Source organism: Lipotes vexillifer, unplaced genomic scaffold (genome assembly GCF_000442215.2).
Source record: "Lipotes vexillifer unplaced genomic scaffold, Lipotes_vexillifer_v1.1 scaffold683, whole genome shotgun sequence".
NCBI classification, from domain to species: Eukaryota; Metazoa; Chordata; class Mammalia; order Artiodactyla; family Lipotidae; genus Lipotes; species Lipotes vexillifer.
The window spans coordinates 717,655-720,392 of record NW_006779881.1 but is presented as its reverse complement, the minus strand read 5'-3'; positions in this window follow the sequence as shown (position 1 = coordinate 720,392).

The window sequence follows — 2,738 nt, the reverse complement described above, 5'->3', positions numbered from 1 at the left end:
CTCTTTCCCACAGTTAAGTGTAAGCCCAGTCTCTCCACTTTACCTAAATAGATGCTAGTGAGCCCCATCCTGAGCATAGCAGCTAGAGGGTGCTTCCAGACTTGTCAAAGGGGGCCCATTTTCCAGCTGCCAGTGACATCTGTCGTCATTGACGTCATTGCTTGGAACCCTGTCTAGAGAGCTGGGGCACAGCTGGATCATAGCCTCCCTCTAAGGTTTCCCATACTGGCTGTGGGCCCTGTGAGCCTCAGCCAGGTGGCTGGGCCACACTCGTCACAGCTGCCCACAGGGCCTGCTGGAAGGAACATGGGGCACAGAGCCAGATTACGGTTCTGGTTCTCCCCTAAAATAGCTGATTAACCTTATACAATCAAGTTGACTCTGTGCCTCGATTTTTCCATTCTCCTGCTAGGGGAGATGCCTATTCTATTTAGCTCTTGGGGTGGGTGTTTTGAGGTTGGAGTTCATTAATGAAACTGTACATTGCGTGGGAGGTGGTAGAAGGACGCCTCCCACATCTGGTTTTTAGCAGTTTCCTATCCCCCCCCCGCTCTGGGGGAGTTAAAGAGGCCAAAAATTCTTGGCGTTAGCACACTAAACGGTGGTAGAGGGTCTGAAAAAGGATGCAGCTTCTCAGAGGGTTATGACCTGAAAGAAGTATGGCTCTTAGTGTATTCAGCCCTCTGGATGGATTGTATCTAACCTGAAACCCTTGACTCTCCTGTATCAACTGACAGTCTTCCTCATGTAACATAAATTGCAGTGTCTGTATACAGTCTTCCCATTATCTGGTAGTAGCATCTTGAAACTGGTCAGAACTTGAATGCCAATAGCTCAGTCACTCAGAATATATATAACTTTGCACTTGGGAAAAATGTCTTCATGCTGTTTGTCTGATTGCTGAGGGGTATGGGGTTCCCCCAGAAGGTGGATTTGGGGCTTTAGGTCTTGAGGATCTGATCAGCAATATAAGTGGATCTTAAGCCATTAGTGTCACAATTGCAGACTCAATTCTCCCAGCTCAGAGGGGATTCCATGAACGTTGGGGATGGACGAGGAGGAAGGAGAGGAGAGGAAGGTCTGGGATAGTTTTGTGACATTTTCAGTGGCAGAAATAAGTTGGGATCATCTGGAATTCTAGTGGGAAGGAGGAAGAAATGGCTATTCCGTGGCTTGTTTGAATGAAAGAATTGTGAATATGTATTGCTTATAGAGATAGGGGTCTTTGAAACTATTCTGTATAAAGAAAATGAGTTGCATGGATTCTCATTCGCCTCAGCAGACGTAAGAGAGACATACCTCCTCCCCCTTTTTTAAAAAATTAATTATTTTTAATTTTATTTTTTTAAACCTCAAAGACAACTTATTTATTTTTGGCTGTGTTGGGTCGTCGTTTCTGTGCGAGGGCTTTCTCTAGTTGTGGCAAGCGGGGGCCACTCTTCATCGCGGCGCGCGGGCCTCTCACTATCGCGGCCTCTCGTTGCGGAGCACAGGCTCCAGACGCGCAGGCTCAGTAGTTGTGGCTCACGGGCCTAGTTGCTCCGCGGCATGTGGGATCTTCCCAGACCAGGGCTCGAACCCGTGTCCCCTGCATTAGCAGGCAGATTCTCAACCACTGTGCCACCAGGGAAGCCCCCCCCACCTTTTTTTCATCTTTTTTCATGAAGTTGTTTTTTTTTTAATTGGAGTATAGTTGCTTTACACTGCTATGTCAGTTTCTGCTATACAGCAAAGTGAATCAGCCATATGTATACATGTATCCCCTCTTTTTTGGATGTCCTTCCCATTTAGGTCACCACAGAGCACTGAGTAGTTCCTGGTGCTATGCAATAGGTTCTCATTAGTTATCTGTTTTATACATAGTAGTGTATATATGTCAATCCCAATCTCCCAATTCATCTCACTCTCCCCTTCCCACTTTGTTCTCTACCTCTGTGTCTCTATTTCTGCTTGGCAAATAAGATTATCTGTACCATTTTTCTAGATTCCACATATATGCGTTAATATATGATATTTGTTTTTCTCTTTTTGACTAACTTCCCTCTGTATGACAGTCTCTAGGTCCATCCGTGTCTTTGCAAATGATGCAATTTCGTTTCTTTTTATGGCTGAGTAATATTCTATTGTATATATGTACCACATCTTTATCCATTCCTCTGTTGATGGACATTTAGGTTGCTTCCATGTCCTAGCTATTGTAAATAGTGCTGCAGTGAACAATGGGGTGCGTGTGTCTTTTTGAATTATGGTTTTCTCAGGATATATGCCCAATAGTGGGATTGCTGGGTCGTATGGTAGTTCTATTTTTAGTTTTTTGAGGAACCTCCATACTGTTCTCCAAGTGGCTGTATCAACTTACATTCCCACCAACAATGTAAGAGGGTTCCCTTTTCTCTGCACCCTCTCCAGCATTTGTTGTAGATTTTTTGATGATGGCCATTCTGACCAGTGTGAGGTGATACCTCATTGTAGTTTTCATTTGCATTTCTCTAATAATTAGTGATGTTGAGCATCTTTTCATGTGTTTGTTGGCCATCTGTATGACAAACTATACAAACAGCTCATGCAGCTCAATATCAGAAAAACAACCCAATCAAAAAATGGGCAGAAGACCTAAACAGACATTTCTCCAAAGAAGACATACGTTATCCCTTCTTTAAGTCCTGATGAAGGCTGATCTTGAGAACCAGCTCTGAATGTAAATTAGAGGAAGATTGAAGCAGCTAGCTGGGGGGGGG